The sequence below is a fragment of the Aptenodytes forsteri genome, unplaced genomic scaffold (assembly GCF_000699145.1).
Source record: "Aptenodytes forsteri isolate BGI_AS27 unplaced genomic scaffold, ASM69914v1 Scaffold172, whole genome shotgun sequence".
NCBI classification, from domain to species: Eukaryota; Metazoa; Chordata; class Aves; order Sphenisciformes; family Spheniscidae; genus Aptenodytes; species Aptenodytes forsteri.
The window spans coordinates 3,878,744-3,903,581 of NW_008795018.1; the positions used below are offsets into that span (position 1 = coordinate 3,878,744).

General features: G+C 38.0%; 1 pseudogene; it reads left to right on the top strand.

Moving 5' to 3' along the window:
* LOC109279365 overlaps positions 1-24,282 on the top strand; it is a 139,598-nt pseudogene extending 115,316 nt beyond the window's left edge.
* Positions 24,283-24,838: the final 556 nt, after the last annotated feature.

Consider the following 24,838-nt stretch of genomic DNA (forward strand, 5'->3'; position numbering starts at 1 on the left):
CCCCCAGGTCCTTTTCTGCTGGGCAGCTTTCCAGCCACTCTTCCCCAAGCCTGTAGCATTGCATGGGGTTGTTGTGGCCGAAGTGCAGAACCTGGCACTTGGCCTTGTTGAATCTCATATGATTGGCCTTGGCCCAAAGAGCATAGCTGCTCTTTTACCTCTGAAGACAGAGAGCAAAAGGAAAGATTTTTTTTTTAATTTTCAGCCTTTGAAATGGCATATAGAAAGACCATTGAAATTAGAAGATTGGAGATGTGATTCTCTGCCCTCTAACTTGAGGGAGACAACAGAGATCTGAAACCAGAGTTAAGCCCCCCAAGTGCAAGCACATGGGTAATTGCAAAACAGGCTGTTTAGAGAACATTGAAGAAAAGACATTCAGAAAAAAAAAAGAGGCCGATTTGGCTTTTACCTTCTATGACATCGTTTAAAGAAAAGATTTTCTTTAAGTAAAGAACAAAACTCAGGTTTGATTAGCATTCATGAAAATTTCTATAGAAAATTTCATGGTACAAATCCCCAAACATTCTTTTACACAAAAATGTTAAGCTTCATTGTGGTGGGTTGACCTTGGCCAGCTGCCAGGTGCTGACCCAGCCACTCTCCCACTTCCCCTCCTCAGCAGGATGGGGGAGAAAATAAGATGAAAAAGCTCATGGGTCAAGATGAAGACAAGGAGGTCACTCACCAATGACCATCACATACAAAATAGACTCAATTTGGGGAAGATTAATTTAATTTATTGTCAATTAAAAATAGAGTAGGATAGTCAGAAACAAAACCAAAACTAAACCCCCTTCCATCCACCCCCTTTTTTTCCCAGGCTCAACTTCATCGCTTCATTGCTGACTCCTCTACCTCCTCCCCACACTGAGCAGTGCAGGAGGATGGGGAATGGGGGGTTGTGTCAGTCCATAACAGCTTCTCTCTGCCACTCCTTCCCCCTCATGCTTTTCCCCTGTTCCAGCGTGGGCTCTCAACCGGCTGCACCTTCCTCTGGCCACATCCACCTGCTCTGGCATGGGGTCTTCCATCGGCTGCAGTGTGGATATCTGCTACACCGTGGTCCTCCATGGGCTACAGGGGGACAATCTTTTTCACCATGGTCTTTTCCAGGGGCTGGAGAGGAATCTCTGCTCCAGCGCCTGGAACACCTCCTTTCCCTCCTTCTTCACTGACCTGGGGGTCTGCATAGCTGTTTCTCTCACATTTTTCTCACTCCTCTCTCACACAGATGTTGTGCAGTGTTTTTTACCTTTCTTAAACTTGTTTTCCCAGAGGCGCCACCGTCTCCTCTGAGGGGCTCAGCCGTACCCTGCTGTGGGTCGGTTGGAACCGGCTGTGTCCGGCACGGGGCAGCCCCGGCCTCTCCTCACAGAGGCCATCCCTGCAGCCCCGCCGCTGCCAACACCTTGCCATGGACACCGAATACATTAATTCATATAGAAAATAATTTTGTTTTAATTTGGTTTAGCTAAAAAACAAAGCAAATAAATCTTGAGACTAGCTTTCTCCTGCTGTATGCTGTGATCATGAAATCTAATCAATTTAATTAAAATAGACATTTTCTCACAAATTCTATTGATTTGGATGAACTCCCATTTCTCCATGAAATACTTTTCTCATTAAAAAATATCAACCAGCCAATTATTATTAATGTTTTAAGCCAACCTCAGCAGGCTAACTAAGCTTCTGTAATAACAGAAAAGATTTAGAAAACAGTATGCTATGGAAACTTAAAAATGAAAATCAACCCCAAAAATTTCATGTGAATTTTAATATTTGAATGCAATTGAGAAAGACACTTAGCAACTTTAGTCTCTCCCATAACATATTCAGTGATTATATCCTACCAAACACATGAAATTACACATGAAAGTAGATAAGAACATTTTCTCCACTGTTCAGAGAGACCTGAGTGCTAGGATGTCCATTTTGATGATATTGCTAGAGGAAGACAACAATGAGAAATGCCCTGGATTTGGGGTTCTGAAAGTAACAATAACTGGGCTTTTTGTGCAATAATATTTCCTACTGTGTTCCCTGTCTCAGTTAATGACATCTTTATGAGCACACCTTGAAGAGGCAGATGGAGAATGGGTTCCTGTGTCTCTGTGTAAGTAAGTGGACCCCTTTAAGGACGAGGATAACCATTTATTTGCCTTTTAAAAAATAAAGATGAAATAACAATAGTGCATATTATAATTAATAATGATCACTTTCATAATACCTTACAGCTTCAAAGCACTATAAAACCATCAAGTAATTAATGTTTACTTAATGAAAGTAACATAATTCAATATGCAAAGATGCTGAAACAACAGAGGTTTAAAATGCACAAGCCAAATCCCCGAGCTCACCTGAGAAGTTGCACAACTTTATAGTCGGGTTCTACACAAACCCTTGATGTGCCATGTGTGCACAGCGTCCAACAGCAGCAGAATAGATCAGTGCAATAAATCATTTGGAAAACAATGAAGTTCCAAAGGAGATCCAGACTTTTAGATGGCTCTCCAGTGGGTCAAAATCACATACCTTGATGTTCAAGTTACTCATGCTGCTAAGAGACAGGAAAGAATTGACCAGGTAAAGGTTTTTTTCTTCTTGTAAACAGTATAAGATTTTATTGCTAATTGATTCTTACAGCTTATTCACGGTATGATTCTGCATTTTTCTATACTTAGAAGTTCCATTGACTTAAATAGGAGTACTGAGTGCACAAGGAATGGAGAATAAGGCTTTTGAAGTTCAGTATCATTATTTAGATTTCAGGCATGCCTGGAGACAGCACTCTAGATTAATAGAATGCTTTGCTTCAATTAGCTCTGTGTCTCCTGTATCCCTCCTCAATTCCCTCTGCCCTTGTTTAACATACTCCCTTATCCCTTCGCATTATCCAGACAGGTGCTCTCTGCTACCACAGACTGCTGGAAGTTTCACGGAGGAGATTCAGTGTGGGGAGGAGGAACTGGATGTGTATGGGTTTATTGGCTCTGATGCAGGATAGGAGAATGTGTGAGTCTGTATATGAGTCTGATTTGTTCTCCCTGAGTATTGTTTCAGAGATCCTTTAAAAATATCTCTGAAAAAAAAAGATCTTAAAAGATGTCTTAAACAGATACACTCATTTCTATGTATGGCAAGCACATTTTCACAATCTAGCACAGAAAATGTGAACCAAAGGAGTATTACTTCTAGCTGATTAATTTTGGGGGAGAGGGAAGCCGATATAAAAGAAGAAAAAAATATATTCTTTTGTATATATGAAAGAAATCTTTATTGTAGTGAAACTCAGATTTCTGCCATGATTTTCTTTGGTTTTCCACTGTAATAAGCCCCCTTATTTCAGACATCCTTGAAAGAGGCTTAGGAGCATAATGCAATGGCTACTGAAAACTGATGCATCCTGCAAAGTGGGGGCAGGAAATTATAAGTCTCACATTGAGTTCAATGGGAAAGTCATAAGGCCCTGCTCCTTCTCCCTTGGGGTATTTTCCTATTTTATTGTCAGTACTATAATGGGCAATCAGTTCCTGAAATGGTGCCCTGCTGTCTAGATGAAGCATTTATAGGTTTTTTTAAGCAGTCCATTTGAACACTGCAGAATAAAAAAAGTCAGCGCTTACAAGTTCAGATTTTAGGGCCCTGATCCTGCACTGAGCTATGTGTCGGCAAACCTCCTGCCCACTTGGAAGTCAAGGCAGTACCAGGGTCTCGATTTCTACATTTTCCGCTGCAATTCAGACCTTTATTTATCACAGCTGGAAACAACATCATAAATAAAAATGCTTCTAAAAACCAAAGTGTTTGTCCCTTTTAAAAGTTAACTTTCCTAGATTTATGCACATATATTTACATAGTAATCCTCTGAATGGAGATACTTCTAATGAATTAGGGGATTACTACAAAAATATATAAATCATCACAGATGTTTTCCATGCAGAAACACTTTCTTTGGGGGGAAAAAAAATGTTCAAAACTCAAAGGAAAAAAGTCTTTTTGAGGGCCTAACATCACAAACCAGATCTAGGAAAGACCTTATAGGCCAGATCCAATATAAGATTTAGGTCTAAAATGAAACTAAGAGAATTTATGGATTACTTAAGGTCAGTCTAAATTGGGATTTAGAAGCCTAAACTTGACTACAGCCCAGATCATTATCTAGGTCATCTCTTTTCAGCACTGCCTAATCCTTACAATACCTAAATCTATAAAATGCCTTCCTGTGTGGCTTAAAGTTTGCTACTGTTGAAAGTGGCCATATTTGTTCAGACCTAGTTACTAAAGATATGCCCATTGCCCAGATAAATTCCAGGTTTAATCAGAGGATAGTAAGTCAGTGAGCTTTCTACTTCTCCAGAAAAGTCTGAAAATATTGCTGTGTCTTTTTTCACATCTGCTTAATTCTCAGAACTCTTCTTCAGAGAAGCTAGAGGCCCATTACCAGCCCTGAGCCAGCATTGGCTATAACCTTAATGGCAGCCACAGGAAAAGGCATGTTCCACTCACCTGTTGAGGTGGGACCTCTGTGAAGCAGGAATCATGGTATTAGGAGAGATAGCAAGTTTATGAGTACCTCTTCTAGTTGTTATGGCATTTAGTAGGAAAGAGGTAAATCTGATTTTTTTTCAGGTCTTTACTCACAGGACTATTGTCCTTGTAACCAAATGGCATAGGAAGTACATATCTATTCTGAGATGGAGCAAGAATATAATTTCTGTCCCACTTGAAGGACAGCTGGAGAACCCTTTCTATGGTCACTTGACTTTTCTGGATACAATGGCTTAATTGCAAGAGCAAAGGCAAACATTTATCAGCAGCTTTCCTCACCAACTTGCTGCTCGTGTCTCAGGAGGTCACAGAGCTTGGTCGTTAAGGCCACTGCTGTATGGGGGAACAGGAGGCATCAATTGCTTCAAGATTTGTAAATCTGCTTTCTGGATGAATGGTTTAACTGCCAGCCTACGGTCCAAAAGACAGGGAATGCAATTTATCACCACTTTTCAAACTCATTCCCTTTGGTGCCTATTCCCCCAAGGTGCATAGGCTTTCAAAATCAGCATCTCACTCTTTTCATCTGAATTCTTTCACATCAGAGCAAGAATTTATTCATGGGAAATAGCTACTTACTCTCAGCTGAGTGACATATACCTGAGTTCACCATACCATTTTCATTCTTGGGCTCAATTAACCTTGTCTCATGTAAAATGAAAAAGAAGGATGATAGCATGAGCAGGACTGAATTTTCTGTGAAGATTTTTTTTTTTTTTTAGATACATTGAAAGACTGAGGACGTGGCTCCATAGACAGATGTAAAGATTCATATGGCAACCTATCCCAGATTTCATCTGGCCAGCTATAAACTGAGTCCAGTTCCAAGGCTGGGTGGTAGTGTTAACATGGCACTAAGCCCAAGTTAACCAAGCATCAGGAGGCTCCTGAGAAAATGAGAGCATTGGCAACTTTGCAATTTTGAAAGGCTTGAGACTGTGTTTTAGTCACTCCCTCAGCCTCAATGAATAGTTCTATTCAGTAGCAGGTGATTATCCTTAAGAGCAAGACCTATATGCACTCTGATAGAGAGCTAGTAGAGACACCCTACTGTGACTGTTCTTTTGGCAAGCCTCACCAGAGACTTTGGCAGTCTCTCTTCCTCTAAAGTGCTACTGTGCTTTTGCATGGTTGCATTCTTCATGCAGACAATATCAATGCCAACCCTAAGAACATGAAGAACTGATAATAATTATTGTTTTCACTGCTGGATAGCAGAGAACAACTGCAACATCAAGAAATATCATGCTTTCTGAGCATTTTTTTTAGAAAATGTATCTATTTCTTTTAGCTTAAGTAATAAAATCCAGTTATCTGACAACATATTTGAGTTGTGTTTTCATTATACTCATGTACATTTTGCAATGGATTACAATTTTTAATTAAGGCCCCATGTGGTTATCAGAATAGAGTAATCAGTAACTTCCAATAACAATTTTATGTTAATGTTTGTGAAATAAAGTATTAGACAATTTTAGAACAAAATAAAATAAATTAAAATGTGGAATGTCTTAAAGATCACACCGTTTAAGCCCAAACAAAATGTTTCTTTTATTCAGGTTTTTTTACTCCATTCTATGTTTGACAAAGTATTGTTAGTAGATATATGTTCACATCATTTCAAAGCTGGAAAATGTTTACTTGCTTGGATTGACAGTATCTCTTTACAGTATTTCTAATGCTCACGTACCCTGGCCTCCTCTGGACTATTTTGTGAAGTTTTAATTCTGGGAAGAAGGGCAAAACAAGGTCCACAAAAAACTGTGATAAAGAAAAGAGATGAAAGGGAAAGAAATACAAATGGAAAGAGACATAAAAGGGCAAATGTTTTTAGAAATGGAATAGGAGCAATACATCATCTATTCACAATGTTAGCAGTGAAAATTATTTCCAGCTTTTGTAGCAATGGTCTATCGTTTGCATGAAACATAATACTCAGTCTAAAAAATCACTTAGGGCAGGTGTCTGCCTAACTTCTACTAGTGTTAACAGCTGTTGGGGTGGGAATAAGGAGAGTTTTATTGCTTGTCCACTTGCCTACAAGCTGCAGCTCTTTGCAACATATTCCCTTCATGAACCTTCTTGGCCAAAATCAGGGAACTATAAGACCTGTTCACAAAAGGAAAAGTCCCCTATCTCTAAAAAAGATAAAATGTTCTTGGCAAGATGACTCTAAAGGGTTTGCTGAGACAGTGAAAATTTGTGCTGGCCTGAAGGCTTTGCTCTGCCAGGCAAGCACAATTTATTCTGTCTTGTGAGGAATGCCATAGTGAGTATGCAGGAAGCAGTGAAGTTTCTGCTAGGGAAGGTGAGAGTTCCCATCTCCTAGAGCTTTGGGTTGTGATAGAGGAAAAGTTTAGACTGCCAACAATATGTTTGCTAATGACTAGTCGTGCTTCCAAGATCTCAGTGGCAAATGACTCATCTCATGCATCACAGTACCTCCTAAACTCTTGATACTGGCTAGATGCTAGACAGACTAGAGACCTATTGGAGAAAAATGTTATTACAAAGCTCTGAATTATGCCATATTCTAAATGTACCAAGGCTGACAAGGCCGTGTAGGTGGAAGATGTCATTCGTACTATATGCATCCTCATTACTGAAATTCCCACACTATCTTTTTTTGACTCCAAGTCTTTTATTTACAAATGAAAAATGGGATCTCTAATTTGATAATTAATTCTCACACCAGGTTTTTTTTACTGTGTCTTTTGTTTACTTGTAGTTGGCATGCAGGGTTTTTTTGGTCTAAAGGCCAAGAGACAAGATATAAGCAAACAATGACATAAGACCTAACCACTACTTATGTTCATTTTTGGTGCCTGTATCCTACATGTAGCCAGCATATATGTTTATTTTTTATTACAGTTTTAAATTATTTGGGCCAGCAGCTAGAAAGCAAAGGAGGATACCGATAATTTCTATCAGTGGTTCTCTTGTCATCCCTTTGACTTCAGCATAAGGTCTGTGTTTTTTATTTGTCTTCAACAATCTACTGATCAAATATTTATCCTCCTAGTTCTCTTACCCTGATGGAGGAATACCATTGGTATTTCCATGGGAAATTCTACTTCTTCAAAAGGAATAGGAGACAAAAGTTTTCATTATCCCAGTGCCAGGATGTATGATCTTAAAACTTCCCATTTGTTAACACCTTCTCCCCGACAATCTCTCCAAATACCTTTTCTCTCAGATGATGTAAATGAGTAATGTCACCAAATTAAACTCAGTGATGTCGTCAAATTAATTTAAATTTGAATGTTGATATTTCTATTTCAACACTGTAGAATGTTTACATGCGTGCCTTTAAGTTTAGTAGTTATGAGTTAATCTATTGTAAGGCATCACTAGTCTCACTTACTCAGCAAGAATTCCTGTGGTTTTTGTATAAGCAGGAGCTTTGGAGGAGACACTGTCTAATACTGACAAAAAACTTAGAAGTAAAGGGGTAGAAATGAACCAGACCCAAAAAGTTTTGTCTGATAAGTCTCCCAAGACTCCATGTCATCTGCTTCCCAGAAAAAAGAATCCTACAAAATGTGCATGTCTTAGAATAGAGGAATATTTTCAGCAGTTTGGAAGATTTCAATACAAATTAAAATTTCAAACTTAGAGTTCCTTGTATGGAAACATTAGTATTTCTCTGTTTCTACTGTTTCTCCTGGAGTAATTTTACCTGATACATACTAGGGTTGTAATTGCCTTTTGAGGGAGCTGCTTCATGAGGGAGTGTTGTTCCCTGATAGGCTATTACAGCTAGTTCTTACTTCATTTTTACTCCCATCTGATTTAGCTCCCAGTTTATTGCTCTCGAAGATAATGATACTGCACTCGACACAAGTACGTTTCATTCTCCTTCTATACTACAGTCATCCAAGTACTCCATTTTTTCTCATATCATGATCTTCCATTGAACTGGTGATCCCTCCCAATGCTCTGTAGTTCATGACATTTATGCCAAGGTGAGCAATGGAATATAAATAAATTTCCATCAATGATGGTCCTGGATCTTAATATTTTTCCTTCTAACAAAAAACCTTTACTCTAAGGAATGAACCCTTGTTGTTTTTATTCACAGAAATATTTTCAGATGTTATCAGACAATGATCCAAATTGCCGTAGAGATTGTCTTGAGGAAAAAATCCTCTTCAGACATGCAAATAGGTGGCAGCTTTAAATGATTGATAGTCAAATCAACTGCTGTTTGTTCTAAGTCAGATTCTCAGACTTAATACAGACTAACTTTAGGAAAAAACTGGGCACATACTTAAATCAAACTTTTGCTTCAGAAGAGCTTGGAGTGAATTCAAAAGGTGGCTGCTGAGCAGGAATTCTACATTCACATACAACAGCTGCGGAACAATACAGCACAGTGCTTGAAGTACTCAATAGCAGGGGGGAAGTGGGCACTGGCTTCCCTACCCAGTTTACATTAAACTGCCATTATATAAAAAAACTTGTGGTGACAGCAAGAGTATGGACCAGAATGCAAAACTGGCTCTTCTCTACTCAGTGCAGTAACTTATGAAATAGGAGAAATAAGTTTTATTCCAAAACTCCGGCTTCTGTGGCAATTGTTCTAACCACGAAGCTACCATGTGAAAGGCAGACTCCTAAATGAGGTCCAGCTTCATCCAGGCAGCTAATTGCGTCTCAGAGTTAGGTTCTCAAATTGGAAGGAAAAGGGTGTTTAGACACCTATTTTTATCATTTCTAGTTGACTGATCCTGAAATCACCCTGCTCAGTACTCTAACATTGTATATTCTGTTCTTAGGTGCCTAATTCAGCAAAATTCAGTTCCTGGGATACAGCAAATAACCTACACTAGCACATAAGCTTTCCTTTGGAGCTGGTCCTTAGGCTACAACTACCACTTTAGGTATCTACATCTGAAGGTTTTGTACCAGTGACATTTGCAAATCTCTGATATCACTTAGGAGGTGACTAATATTTCCACTGGTAATATCCCCACTATAACTAAGCTATTGCCAGAAGCCATGCATATTAACACCGAACTTCTGACAGCATTAAATTGGTAAGTGCCTAGATCATTAGATTCAAAATTCATAAAATAGACATTACTCAGTGTACTCCATATCAAAACCTGAAACACATTCTGAGCATTTCAGCTATACTGGAATATCTACAAGAGCTTTGGCAGGACCCCAGATCAGCCAAATCTGTGAGGTGGACCAGTCTAGCTCTTTTCCCTAGAGTGACCTCTCTAAAGGAGACTGAAAACACAGAAAATCCAGGCTTTAACAGTCTTTCAAATAGGATAGCTTTTTTTTTTTTAAAAAAAAAACAAACAGAAAAATCCAACGTGACTAGGACAGAAAAATAAATAAACAATTAATTAATTAATTAATTTATAAACCAGTTTCTCCATGATCTTAAAGGTAGGTCCTAGCTTCTACACTTTATTTTAGTCAATCTGGCAGCTTCCCAGCTGGAGCAAATGGCACAGTCCTCTGCAGTTAGTAAGGACCTTTCTTCTGTCATCCCTGAAGCCTCTAACAAGGATTTCAGTTTGCCCAAGACTTGCAGGATCCCAATTCATTGCTGTACCTGTCACTGCCTCATACTCCTCTTCTCTCACCCTTGACAATCACCAGAACTTCCTATCTTTGTGCTTGCTCAGATGATCTCCAGAAAAGGTCCAAACTCCCCTAGAGAAGGGATCCACATGGCCCAGTCCTTTTGAAGGAATAGAAACATAATTTTCAAGAACAAATGAAGAGGAGAGGAGAGGAAAAGAAAAGAAAAGAAAAGAAAAGAAAAGAAAAGAAAAGAAAAGAACCCTGAAGGATTTACAGTTGTGAACCCCACCCTAAGAAAGTGACCTTTACAGCAGGCAAGTAAACACCTAGGTCAACCCATTTCTTCATGGCACTCTTATTCACCATCTCCTTGTTCAGCGTGCTGGCAGTTTTGTATCCCAGGCCTATCAGCCCAACACACCCTTACACTGCAGAGCAAGGATAGCATCTAACTCTGCAACACCGCAGCAGCAGTCGAGGGCTGCAATATTCATTTGTAACACTGCTGCTCTCTTAAGAATGATGCCCAGAAGCCTAGAGTGCCTAAAGAAAAATTGACATAATGACTACAGAAATTGTTTGAGACACAAATCAAGCAAAGCTCAAATTTGAACCTATATTCAAACTGGTTTGGTTATTTTGTTTGTTTTTTTCAAATTTAGTACTGCCAGGAACGTTTACAGGGTTGGTTTCATAAAGGGAGTTTGAAGCCATTGATTTCATATGGGCATTATTCGATCTCATAGGAGCAATGAAAAAAAAGAAAAGATTCTATGCAGAAATGTTTATCCATTGGTATTCATCTCTTAAAGCTTTCCGTACTCTGTGATAACGTGACCTCTGTATTTTTTATTGACCACCAGACTTGTATTCAATATAATACTGTATTTAAATATTAATGTATTAAAGCATATAACTGTACCATGTTACCTTTTTGTTCCACTTCTATCTTAACTTATACTAGAGGGTTTAGATTTGAAAAAAATGTGAAATATGTCCTTGAAAACTTGTAACTAAATCTTTATAAATATTACAAAAACAATAATTTTGCATCAGTATGGTGAACAAGTAGCAAAGTGCCTGAAGAATATAAATTGAATGTTCTCTAGAAGAATCAGTAAAGGTTAAAATTCATCATTTTAACTGATAGGCTTTCTTTGGGAAATAACTGATGCAGTGAATACGAAATGCTATGATAATTTTGTGTTTCTCCTCAGTGTTTTTTTTTTTTTCCTTGAAAAACACTATCTCTTCAATAATAAAGCATACCTTTTTCCATTCATTCTAGAACTAAAGTTTCCTACAATGCTTGTCTTCATACACAATTGATAGTTTTTTTCACTTTAAATGGAAACTTTTTATCTGAATGGAGTGAACACTTCTGTCCATTTCAGGAGAGGCTGCAATCCTATAGGAGATACACTGTGACTTAGATCTTTTCAGGAAAAGATTTAACCTAGACATGGTATGAAGACTGGTTGCTAAATACCACATTTACTACCACAGTTTCCATAGTGATTTTCAGACTGTAGCAGGCTGGAGGCTAAACTAGAAAAATAGGCATAAATGCAATTTATGATAGAAATAACAGCAGTATTTAGAAGCACCTGTTTGTCCTAGGCACTGCACTAATGCCAGTAACAGATCTCTTTTCTTTCCAAAGTCTTACTGCCTACTAAGTGAAGTAGAAAGGTATTGCCATCTTTCTAGAGTTAGGAAATTGAATTACAGAGACATTGAATGACACTTTTTTCACAGACATATAGGAAGACTGTCACAGAAATGAACCCAGGTCTGTTGAGTTTCAGTCCAGGTTATAAACTGGACTTCAGTTTTCCATCAAATAACTTTAGTCCCTTTAACTATTATTCAAACTGCAGATTAACCTGCTGTGCTGATGGCCCGAAGCAGCTGACTTGCATGTAAATCAGATATCAATTTGTGGAGATTAGCTAATTCCAAGTAATATTATTTCTTTCTACCATGTCAATACTTCTGCCCACAAAAGACTCTCAGTACAATGCGCTTTGCTAATTTGGGGTGCGAAACAGGTTTTTAATTGCTTTGCTGATTTAAAGCTTACTGGTATGATTAGATAGTAAAACAGGGCCATACAGGGTCCAGATTTGTACTTAGCATTGCTGGCAATCTGACTATCACTAGTTCAAACATTTCCAAACTTTCTCCATGAGAATCATTGCCCACTCTGACTGTCAGGCATCCCATGATCCCCAGGAACAAGCTCTGTGGCAGACAGACCCAGTAGCTTGGCACGAAGCACCGTTTAGGTAGGCTGAGAAAGGAGCTGCAGGTACATGTACCCAAGCCCCACGTGCAGAAACTGCACTGTAGTGCTGCAGGTTAGGGATGGATTTTGCTTTCTTAATTCACCTTCAGACAGACATATCCCTCCCACTCAAATCTCTCTAAAAGTTCACCACAAAAGGCACAATGACTCCGAGTGTGTGTTTGTGTGAAGTTCACCCCTAATCTCTACATGAGCTAAGAATTATTCCTGCTCCCTTTATATCTTTCTCTTTTTTTTCCTTTTCTTTCTGCAGGCTATTCAGATAAGGATTTTCATTGTCACTGTTCCTGCTTTACTCTGAATAAGTGGAGTGTATGAAAAAGGAAAACTTACAAAAGAATGACTTGCAAACACTGATGCCACCGTTGGACTTGAATTTAAAGCTATCACACAAGGACACTGTTAACATTTATCCTCCTCTCTGTAGGCCAACAAATTAAAATATTACTTGAAGTCTTGGATCAGTTTCTGCTACAGCATTTCATTTTGATTGATGTCCTCTATTAATATCAGTGATGCTAGTTAGCTTTAAGACACCCCAAAGGGTAGTCAACTAGTTAAAACCCCAAATGAACTTCATGCCAGCTGTTTAGCCCCTTGAAAGTTTTGCTGAGCATTGACAGAAGACCTTATCAATCATTACAATTAAGCGCTTTCAGACTGTCCCTTCTAAGGGGAGTCAGTTGAAGTACCATCTGCTATTTTGCTTTTAAAACTCACTGGTCTCCTTCTCTAAGGCAGCCGTTTCACTTTTGAAATTATGTTTCTTTTGCAGGAGAGTGATGAGCTGATGAAGAAAACTTTTTGTTTTAACAATCAGCAGTTTCTATGATGCGACATAATTTTTGCAGTGCTCAGGGCCTTTTACAAATCAAAAGGAATCCAACTAAAACAGTAATTAATGTCAAATGACTAGTCACATATGGCCCTATTTAATTAAAAAGTTCTAATCTTTGATTAAACCTCACACGTTCTTGTGACTGCAAACTGTTGTCTGAAAAGAGAAAGTAATTGGGTACATAATCTATTGTGTCTTCTAACTGACACCTGCTAATTGTCTCAGCAGCAAATGGCAACAATTTAATTTAGGAAGTTAAAAAGTGTATCTTAAATATTCAACAGAGTTTTTTTTCCTGTATTATGTATTCCTTTACTACACTGGGAAGATCTCTTCCTGAATTTATCCCTCTAAGAACTTTCTGCTCTCTAAGAAAATTATTCCATTAATTTTTAACAACATGCTTTCATATAGTAAACACAAAACATGATTTACTGGTCCATTCTTTCAATGTGCAGTTAATGTTTTAAATGCTAGTATTCATCTCTTTTTTTTTTTTTCCTAAATATTGACTAATCTGCACAGCAACCATTGCAAAAAGGTTTCTATACCCATAGCTTACAGGAAGAAAACCAGGCGGAATGAGCCACAGAAATTACCTCCACAAGAATTTTGACTAATTTGGAATTCCAGCTGGGGAAAAACTGGCAGCTATAACCACCTTCAGCACTCCCCTCTTCCTCACCCTCTTGGTATCTTAGCTTCAGCACTAGCAGTACAAAGACGACTGTTAAGGCAAGAGTGCTTCAGAGGAAAGAATAACCTTTACCAGCTTCCACCCTTTTTTTTTTTTATTTTACTCATCAGTGCAGAGTCTAACTCTGTGATTTAGCAAAAATTATAGTCACTATTATGTCTGTGTTTACTGCTGAGGTGCTCTTGCTTCCTAGGCTTATGGCTAATCTACCAGCTAGATTTTTTTTTTTTTTTCTGTCTTATATGGCATGATCATTTGTTGTTTGCAGCTTTTCTGAACTAGAATTCTGACACTCCAAATATATTGGTACTCCCAGCTGAAATTCCCAACAAGTATTTTGTCTGCTTTATGTCTTATTTTACCAATATTTTAAAAAGTCCTTTGGCACACTGAATGAAGCATTCTCAGGGAAGAATACCGCCACTGTATTTTGACAGCACATGTTTCAAAGCCATGCATAATCCCCCAAACCAACTGGTAGGTGAAGTGTGTCTGCAAATATTTTTTGCTTATGATAGCTTCAGATACAGCTGAGCTTTTACACCTCCAGTCAAAACTACCTACTTAGGCACAGTCATTTTCAATTTTCTTGCAACCCCAAACACATCCAGACCCACCCCAATATCAGGAACTGGTATTCTGACACTATAAAGGGACCATTGCATCCCAGTAGTGGTTGTGAAGGTGTCCATGTGGGATGGCCTGGGGGCATCTTCTAACCAAGATCTACAGAGAATTTTAAATCCACTGAACAGTACCTATCCTTTTTTCATCTATAAATGTACAAAGAAAGGAAAAAATTGCTTTCACTCTTTTACAGATGGAGAAACTGTAGCACAACAAACAGATATAACCTGTCCAAGATCACAGGGCCAATCAGTGGTAAAGCCAGCAAAATAAACCTGTGTCACCTGATTTCCATATTGCTGCTCTACAGTCAAAATATAAAAATAGCTGTCTATCAATACATGCAAATCTGTAAAGACAAATAAAATACAGATGATCTAGATAGCTTTGTGACTTTTATTACAGCAAGTTAGCTGCAGCTTACCAATAGAATAGTAAATAAACACAGCAGAAGCCTTGAATACATTTTTTTCACATAATCATCGACTTTCAAATGTCCAAATTTGGGCTTCTTGGCCAAATCATATCTTTTCTCCATCTACAGTATCTTCAGTTATTCATCTTTTTTTCCTCCCTGCTTTATGCCTTCATTATCTCTCACCTGCTGTGACCTCTTAGCCACCGTAACCTTCTTCCCTCTAATCTCTCTCCTCCAGTCCACTCCAAACACTGCGGCCGAGGTTATCTTTCTTGTTCACCACTCTGATCATGTCAAGTCATGTCTCAGTCCCTCAGGTGGTTTTCTGTCTCATTACACTACAAGGTCAAATTTTTCCTCTGCAATTTCAAGGATTTGCAAGAGTCTGCCTTAGCTTACAACTGGACTGAGTCCTTACTCTTTCCTTGGCTCAGATACAGTCCTGCCTACTGTGTGTATCCATATCTCATGCATGACTTCCTATTTCTATTCCCAAAACTGTTTTCAGTGCCTAAAATATCCTCTCTGCTCTATCGTGCCAACCAACCTCACTTTCCTCTTTCAGGTCTCCACGCATTCTGTGTAAATTTGGTTATGAGTGCTTTAGGGCAAGAGTCATGTTATTGAAAATACGAGGCATTTGTGAAGTTGCAGGTATAACAATGACATTGAAGAAATAATACGTATGAAATTTACTTTGTTATCTTGCACCACACTGTAAATAAACATACAGAGTAACATTTAAATATATTCAGACTAAGTAAACAACAGAAATGTCTGCAATTCTCTTTTCCTCAAGATTTATACTCAAGCAAAGGAAAAGGAATAGTGGTTACTATGTGTGAGTCATACATACTTGACAAATTTGATTCCCTCACCAGATTGCCTTTCCTTTGAAGGTTGACCACAACCAGCTGATACATATTTAAACCACAGCTTTGACTTTATCATGAACTAAAGCATACTTTTGATTCTTATTAAGACAAGACCCCTGACAGAATGCTATGAGCTCTGTGACATTCTCAAAAGAGGCTTGAGCCATAGTTAATTCTGGAAATAATATGCTGCCTTTCGACCAAACAGCTCCTACTGCAAAAAGGCAGGTACACCTAAATCTGTAAAACAAAGAAGTAGAAAGTGGATCACGGAAAGAAATCATAGGCAAGGCTTATATCAATTAAAAATGTTGGGGAAAAGTTTATGGCAGCAGTTTGATCTCTCTTTGCTGACAAAAAAAAAAAAAAAAAAAAAAACAAAAAACCCCAAAACCCCAGCCGCTGCAAGAGAAAGACCTTTTATTCACAGGAGTTCCCTCAGGCAAGGGGCATTTCACCTTGTTTATCATACAAAGCTTTCCTATAATTCAGTTATTAGGCAATGAGATTCTATAATCTATTGTCAGTTAAATTAATGTATGTAAATCTTTACCACTGATGATATTATAATATCAGAAGCAACTAAGAGCAACTGCTTTCATTTTTATTGACAGAAGCAGTGGGAAATGGAAGCAAAAACTTGCAGCAGCAAATCAGTAACTCTTTCTAAAGTAAATGTGGTGTATGTGATCCATTTCTTTTAGCTTAGCCATGAAAAGAACTAACATAAGAAATAAAAAAAAAAAAAAAAAAACCGAAAAAGCCTGGCCACACAAGGTTTGCATCTTGATATGTAATTAACTTGATTAATTAACAGTTTGCTTCTTAAACTGTAACGTGTAGATGAGTTAAGTGAGGAAAAAAAATCCACTAAAAATTTCTGTATCTGATGCTACTGTGGGAAAACAATCCCCCTCCCCAATTTATCAAAGTAATTGAAACAACAAAAGAGATAAAAATGTGTCATCATAAAGTGATATAGAAATTAATCTGCTTGAGAGCTCAACATGTTATGCTGATCACTAGCTGCCTAAATTCAAACATGCATTCACATTATTTGTGACATATACTCCACATATCTGGAGACGTAGACTATAATGCATGCCAACTCTTCATCTGTCTGCTCTCACAATGTTGATAGAAGTTTGCTTGTTATTCTTTCTTTGAAATACAGCAACAATGCTAGAAACATTGACATCTACAATTAAAATACATCTTTTTATCTGTTAAATTCAATCACACCTGTTAATGTCAGGTGTGATTGCACTGGTCCTATAAAAAATGTACCAGAAACTCTACTCTCCACTTTGTGGTGCTAGTGAGTCAGTGTTGATAATTAGTAAGTCTAAATATTTAGTTTGAAAGTATCTTATTTAAAAAAAAAAAAAAATCAAAATCCACTGGAACAGACTACTTTTTATTTTTCAGTGTATCTCTGAACCAAATTAGAGCAATATTCCAGTGTGGCAGCCTAGTATATTTACATACTTAATTTTAACTAATTTACATTACCTTTTACTGGGATAGTTTTACTCTGGCTGATATGGTAGAAATCTTATAAATTATTGATTGCCAATGAAATCATTATTGTGCTCACCTATATTAAGATAAAAAAACTATTTTCATTATCACAGTGTGTACTTTTGCTGCCATGGTAATCAATGGCAAAATTCTATCTGATTTCAGAAGGATGAAGATAATTCCCCATGTTTAAATCTGGCTATTTGTCTCCTAGACTTTCCTTTCTAATGAATTGAACACATTTATTCAATGCAAATTACTCAAAATTGTTTATTTGACTGCAAATAAACAACGTATAATTGGAAGTGAATTCTCATTTATGCTTTTGCAAAAAGTGTTCTATGGACAGAAGCAATGATGTAAAGACATTCTGATATTTTTGTTAAAAAAGAAAAGAAAGAAAAAAGGTATATGCCTTTGTTTAGGATCTGCCAGTAGTCATCACTGGTTTTTAGCTCATGGGTCTCAGTTTCCTTGTTGTTGTGGAACACAACATCTTTCCATTTAACATTCCAATTTTGTCCCTGTGTGATTTTCAGTATTGTGGCATTTAGAAAGGATGACAAAACCTCAATACTTGTTTATTCTGTAGGTCAACATTCCAAATAATTATCCTGACACATTAGAAATTTTAGCTGCATTACCGTTAGTCTTGACACCTGTTATTTACCCCACAGAAGGGGAAAAAGCACATCTTTTTCTTCCTAATTAATTGCATAATTATGCTTAATACCAGAAGTATTGTGGCATTTAGAAAGGATGACAAAACCTCAATACTTGTTTATTCTGTAGGTCAACATTCCAAATAATTATCCTGACACATTAGAAATTTTAGCTGCATTACCGTTAGTCTTGACACCTGTTATTTACCCCACAGAAGGGGAAAAAGCACATCTTTTTCTTCCTAATTAATTGCATAATTATGCTTAATACCAGAAAAGGCCTGTTAAAACCAATGAGCATTTGTTCTTCTATTCAGTAGGGTAAGAGTTAGGCCTTGGTTATACTATAGCCAACTATGAAGTGATTTAATAATTTTAAATTCATGCCAGTCATACACAACAGAAAGTCCCCCAAAGTATTAGTATTTGCCTAACTCTGTTTGTTAATCATCTCTGTGATGTGATCAGGTGTGAACATTAACTATAGCTATTTTTCTTTTTGGTCCGCTGACTGGAAAAAAGAACATGTGTATTAGAATCTGCCAGAGAGCATCCACAGCTTCAACTCTAAATGAGCATACTGAAAAAGTATATTTTCACCAAACAGAATAGAGAGATTAAATATTAATCTGTAAATGAACTTTGTTTCCTAGTAAAGGCTATATACTATGTGCAGGTGGACATTTAGTGATGTATTGCTTAGGTCTGCCTGCTGTAACTTTGTGCTATTTCTTATTTCAAACTCTTTGAGCATAGACAAAAATGTGGTCCTTCTGAGGTCTTTCAAAATCCTCCTGTGAATCTACTCTGTATTTTTTACAATTTTTCTTTTATGCACTTACTGTATGATAAGTGCCTTTTCAGAGGTTTGGGCCCAATTCCCAGGGTACTGTAGCCAGTTGTTTGAGGCAGTTTCTGTTTACTACAAGACAATAAACAATGGCCCCTGTTTGTGAACTCTTTCCCATAAAGTCTGTAAACGAAAGACCTTGTTATATGAAACACTTAAGAATAGTCACAAGTTAAAATTTAGAATTCTCCTCACTCATTGGTTAAAAAATAAACAAAAAACCCTGAAAGAAGTTGTGATTCGAAGTTCATTCATTAACTAAATGTGTTTCTCTATAACTTCAGTTGCTTGGAGACTTCTTTGATTTTTGCATCACACAGGCCAAATGATAACAAGATGATCATGTAGGTGAAGGCTTAAATCTGGCTGTGCTTTGATGAGCCTTTAGTAGGAAAACTCAACAAGCAGTTACTTGGTAAAGTTCTGCAAGAGAGCAGAATCAGGATTACAGCCATAATACCGTAGAGACAATTTACGTCTGCTGAAGAAGTGAATGCTGTACTAACATGACTACAGCCCCTAAAGATCAGAGACAATGATCAGGAACACCACTTTCTCTTAGAGAAGAAAATAGCAAAGCAATTTAAAATGCACTTCTTCAGCAGTTTTCTATATGATTATGTCTTATAATAAGAGCTCAATAATGTCTAACTTCAGACATTTTGGTGACCTAACACATTTCATACAACTTAGGTCCTTGACACCAACTATTAGCAGTGATTTTACATTTCTTTTGGTATATGTAGTCTTCTCTTCTCTGGTATACAGGTTTTTGATAGACGTTCATCACTGTAGCACGAGAACATCTAATATTAATGTATCAAACAGTATAAATTAATATATTTTAATTTTGTTCTGCCATCCTTGCTTCAAAGACAAAAGCGTGAGCTGTTTTGTCTTAATAAATTAAAGTTACCTACATAGAAATTTTGCTATATATTTCCATTAAAGCAAGCTAAGTAAAGAGAAAAGCCTTGTACCTAAAGCAGAAACTTGCTGAGGTGTAAAATGGTCATTGTTTCTTGTGGGATTTCATTCCACTGTACCAGGTCTGTCCACCAAAGATTCTTCTGCAGATAAACTATATTTATGGCAGACTGCTATACTGGGACAAAAAAGCAAAATTGTCAACCACAGCCTTCATGAGGGACTCGATTTTTTTGACACCCTGAATCATTAAGCACCTTCAGGTAAGGGTGAGATGTTGAACTTGACTGATACACCCTGAGACAGGCTTCGTGCTCTCACCGGTCAGGTGGCAGCCAGCGTGACGGAGGAGTTGCACTGCAGCACCCTGTCAGCTGGAGTTTCCCATGCAATGAGGGTGTATGGCCTCGCCACTGCAGAAATGAGGATATAACTGATGCCGGGTCATCATTCACTATAACAAAATGGCATGTTCTAGTGCCCCAGAGGTGTTTACATGCCCTTAATTTGGCATGTAAATTAAGTAGTTAATTAGAAAGTAAATTTTACTTCTTCAGTAAAACTTTAAATAGCAATCCTCCAAAAAGCATTGAATTTAGGTTTAATAGGAGTTACTGCACGTTAAACAGGAACTAGTTATTAAGAGATACAGAAGTAAAAAAAGGATAAAAATCAATCATATAGTCCCTACATCTGAATATATATATTTAAAATCACTATCCTGTTTTAGTAACGTAACTGACTCATTAGATCCAAATTAAACACCTGTAGTGTAAACCAAATCTTAATTTAAAATATTACTCATCTTAATATCATACACTCCCCTTTACACATTACAGTGGACACATTTAGTGGAACAGGCAAATGGCAGAAGTTAGCCATTTAAATAATTAATGATTGTATACATTAAATTAAAACTGTCTGCAACATATATTTTCAAGTGATTTATTTTCAATTCAGATGTTATCTCTAGACATATGTAAAGATGTTAAGTCTGCTAACAATTTAAGATATAATAAAACAGAAAATTGTAGCAATTAATTTATGTTAATTTATTGTCACTGTAAATTCCTCAGGGCAGCAGCCATGAATACACTTTTGTGTATAAAACTAAAAACTATTTTGGTACCTAACAGATAAAACCCAACAATAGCAATACTAACCAGGATTTATATATATTATATTATATATCTTTATATAACTATACTTGCATGATTTTTTTTTCCTGATTTTCTTTCTTTCTCTATTTTTTATATAGGTATTCCAACAATATGGAGGTTTTTAAGATTTTCAGAGTAATAAGTGATCTTATGTATTCATCGATAAGATGCCTTAAAGGACCTAATTTCCAGGACATGGAAACTGCAATTTTACAAAATCAAGCCTCTTTAAAATGTCTTTCATAAAGACGGATAAATTCACTAAGCATTTTTTGTGGTCGCAAGGATACAGTATGTCATGTTTTAATTTTAAAATCTGTTTTTGTTTTTGCAGCATGTTATAGGATTTTTTAAACGTTAATTTTGCACCTTGGTTATTCCATTTGGTTTGGGGGTTTTTATAGCACTGGATTCTGACTAATCACTTATGACAAGACTGTAAGACAACAGTTTGCCTGCAGAAAGGGGGATGCATAGTAGCACCATCCCAGGAGCAAACGGAGAAGGGAATTATGACTTTTAGAAATGTAATTTCCTCGCTTGCTTGCCCCTAGCTCTAAGGGGGGTACAAATTCCTACTGTTCTGTGTTGGCAGCCAACTGTCAGGTCAACTAATCTCAGATGGCCAATGTGTCGAGGGGATGAAGCCAAAGCCCTGTGTGTCCCTGAGCGCTGGCTGCCAATGCCCCATCAGGACGGGGACCAGTGGCCCCGTACAGGCTGCTGTCATCACTCTCCAGCTTGCGCTGTGACCTGCAGTCCCACTAGCCATGTCAGGAAGCAAGCCCTCAAGTCTCCCTTATTTTCCTGCACACTGGGTATAAAAGCATCTGACAACCCCTGTTTGCCAGTTACGCCACTGAAACCAGTATTGAGGCTTCAATTTGGTAGGCAAACAAGGCGAAGCAATCATCTGCTACCCCGTCATCCAGCTGTAGCTATACTCGATATAGTATGGCTATATCAGGCAAAGAACCTCATCTTGTAATTCCTGTGAGCACTTGCAAATTCATCGGAACTGGGGCCATCCCTGAGTCCTCACTTGCCATCAGAAAATGAAAGGGAGCTTCATACAAATAAATGGGTTGTGTTGCATCTACAGACATGTCAAACTTTGAAAACCTTATGCTCCAGACAGCCTTGCCTTGCTGCTAATTGGTATGTTTTTCTTTAAAAAGTGAAGATTCTAACCTTTTACTTGACAGATATGTGGGTAAAATGCCACATAACATTTTGAAAGCTTATCTACAGTGTGCTGTTTACGAGTCTTGTTTACGCTGGAGCTCACATAAGAGTATACAAATGAAAAGGGTTAGCAGGAACAAAACGAAATGGTTGGTTTCAAATAGATGTGTAAACTAGCAAAGAAAGGTTTTCACCTACAGAAAGTCTAAAGATCCCTTTTAAAAGCAACCATACAAATGTGACACTTGACTCAACCGATTTTTTGATTATCATTATTTATTCCTATTAGTGTCCCTGGACTTTTGGGGTGGAGAGTAGAGACAGTTTGATTACCTGTTTTTTTGGTTTGTGTTTTGTTTTTTTTTCTTTCTTTCTTTCTAATCTTATGAAATTGCAGCTAGGAGAGAGTAAATGGGATTCCATTTCTCTGAGATTTAGCAACAGAATTGTTTACACTGTTGCAATCAGTCATGTTTAAAGTAAAGCTACTAACTGCATAACTGAATAAGGGAATACTTTGGAAACAAAAGGTTTGCATAACAGGCAAATTTAGCTTGTAGAATCTTTAGTATGCAATGTATAAGAAATTTCATAAACCCTAGGGAGAGTTTGCAATTTTGTCGGTGGGTGCAAAATGCTAACTTAGAAAAACTAAAATGACAAAAATATGGAAATAACTGACAATCAAAAAGCTGGCTTAATTCCCTTTTTTTTTGTTATTTTTGGTTTTGTTGCCAGTAAGGACTTTATCTCCTGAAAATGTATACACACAGATTACTTTGCACTTATAGTTCAGGCTTATTCTCTTCAGGAAACTAAGCACTGCACTTCAAAACCAGTTTCAAAGACCATGATAACTTCATCCCACTTGGGGAGTAACTCTAAGAATACCAGCAGAGGTGAATTTATGTTTTGGCTTTTATGACAACGGGACATTCTTCGATGACAATAGCCTGTGATGGAGTGATGGCGCCCACCTGTCTAGAAAAGGCAAGGGAATCTTTGGCAGCAGGCTGGCCAACTTGGTGAGGTGGGCTTTAAACTGAAGGACTCGGGGGGTGGGGTCCAAAGTGGCAACACTCACGCCATTGCAACCAACTGGGGAATAAGTCAGGCCAGCTAGAGCAGTGACAAATGTTCCTTAGCTACCTCCCAAGATGAGAACCCAGAAGACCAACGACCTCAAGTGTATGTATGCCAATGCAGCCTGAGGAACAAACAGGAGGAACTGGAGCTCCGTGCCCAGTCAGAAAGCTATGATATCATAGGAACAACTGAAACATGGTGGGACAACCCACATGACTGGAGGATCATGATGGATGGCTATAGGCTGTTTTGTAAAGACAAGCAGGGAAGAAGAGGAGGAGGAGTCATGCTCTATGTTAAGGAGAACCTTGAATGTATAGAATTCAACTACGGCGATTGTGGAAGCCCTATTGAATGACTCTGGGTCAAGATCAGAGGGGTCGTCTCCAAGGGGGATCTTACAGTAGGCATTTGCTACCGACCTCCAAACCAAGACAATAAGGCCAACGAAGCAATATTTGGGTCAGTTAAGCAAGCTTCAGGTCAACAGAACCTGGTTCTTATGGGTGACTTCAACTACCCAGACATTTGTAGGAAGAAAAATACAGCAGCTCACATGTCATCCATCAAGTTCCTGGAATGCGTAGCAGACTGCTTCTTCACACAAATGTTAGATGTGCCAACCAGGAATGAGGCACTGCTGGACTTGCTACTCACAAGCCAAGAAAAACTGCTTTGTAATATCTTGGTTAGCAATAGCCTTGGCTGCAGTGATCACAGTATTGTGGAGTTTGGGATCCTGCTGAGCATGCTGAAGGTTAATAATAGGACAAAGGTTTTAGATTTTAGAAGAGCAAACTTCAGCTCACTCAGAGCTCATTTGGGAGGGATTCTGTGGGAAGCTTCCATGGAGGAAGGAGCTAGTGAGTGCTGTGAGTTTTTCATGAACGCTCTCCTGGAAGCACAAAAACAGTTCATCCCCTTTAAAGGTAAAGGAAATAGGTGGAGCCAGAGACCACCTTGGCTTAACTACGAGCTTCTGAGTCTGCTCAAAACCAAAAAAGAAGCATGCCAGAGATGGAAAAGTGAATAAATACCTGTTGAGAACTACAAGGGCATTGCCAGGGTCTGCAGAGATGCAGTTAGAAGAGCAAAACATCAGCTCAAATTGAAATTGGCCAAAGATGTCAAAAACTACAAGAACGGGTTCTTCAGGTAGGTAAACAAGCAGAAACAGAAGGAAAATATTGGCCCAGTGTTAAACAGAAGTGAATTAGTCACCACAACCATGAAAAGGCAGAGGTTCGTGAATGCTTTCTTCACCTCTGTCTTTACCAGCACTGTTGGGCCCCAGGCCTTTGGAAAAAAAATCCAGGTTGATGCAAACACAGACCCACCGTCAGTGAAGGAAGAGTTGGTATGTGAACTATTACAGGAGCTTGATCCCTACATATCGATGGGCCCTGACATTATCCACCCGAAGGTGTTAAGAGAGCTGCTTGATGTCTTTGTGAGGCCACTCTCCGTAATCTTTGAGAAGTCATGGAGATCAGGGGATGTCCCAGAAGACTGGAAAAGGGCTAATGTCACCCCCATCTACAAGAAGGTCTTAAAGAAGGATCCAGAAAATTGTAGGACCATCAGTCTTA